The following is a 1036-nucleotide window of genomic DNA, read 5'->3' on the forward strand; positions in this document are numbered from 1 at the left end:
CTCCGATCCCTCCGCCCGAGCTCTACCCACGCCGAGCGGAATGCATAAACGCACCTGACCTTGAATGCAGCCTACGAGAGATATGAAAATCCCGCAAGCAGGCAGGGACTCGCTTAGGAGCTAGCTAACCTTGAAGAACTTGTCAAGCTTCCCCCCTCGGCTGCCGTGTTTATCTGAGGAATCAGAGGAGCCTCCGTTGCAGATGGGGAACAATGGCATTGGGACTTGACGCCTATAGATAACTTCGGCGCTAAGATTTCTTCGGGCACAAAGGACCCTCGCACCAAGCATACCTGGTGATGATATCAGCTGAAGTAATTAAGGCAGTTTCGTGCTGTAGAGAGAAAGGTGGAGCCCCAACAACATGAAACTACCTAAACCACAGAGCAGTTCTCAGGCGCTAATAATTACTTTCCCCATAGCCGTGGTCTTTAACTCAAGGATCCCGCTACGGAAATAAAACCAGAAACGTGACCCCGCCGTCCCTCTCGCCCCCCGCGCACCCCTCCGGGCCCCCCGCGCCCCCCGGCCGGGTTCAGGGAAACAGAGAAATAGCATCGGAACCCCCCCCCCAAGGGCGGCTTTCGCCTCTCCATGCAGATGGGAAGGCCGTCCGCTGCGATGTTACATCATAAAAAGCTAAACGGCTCCCTCTAAGCCCGGGTTCAAAGTCTCTCCCCCTCCTCCCAGCACACACATACCCGGGAAGAAAGCTGGAGCTGTCGCTCCTCTGCCAGCCCTCGTTGTGCCTTCCCTTTGTGCGAGCCCCCGCTAGCTAAGCATGCAGCGAAGGAGGGAGGATGCAAAGGCGGCCCGGGGGGAATAAGCGCTCCCGCATGCAGCCAGGTAGGGAACGGCCCTGTCCGAGGGGGCCCAGTGGCACGGAGGCGGCTCTCACCTCCCACCTCCCCATGCGCTCACCTTCACGGTTTCTTCCGAGCCCTGAGATAAAGCTACGGTTTGTCACCGTCCTCGGCAGCTAAAGATCTCCGCACCCTCGTAGGTGTGTGATTAAAAGGGGGTGTGTGTGTGTGTG

Source organism: Meleagris gallopavo, chromosome 6 (genome assembly GCF_000146605.3).
Source record: "Meleagris gallopavo isolate NT-WF06-2002-E0010 breed Aviagen turkey brand Nicholas breeding stock chromosome 6, Turkey_5.1, whole genome shotgun sequence".
Lineage (NCBI taxonomy): Eukaryota > Metazoa > Chordata > Aves > Galliformes > Phasianidae > Meleagris > Meleagris gallopavo.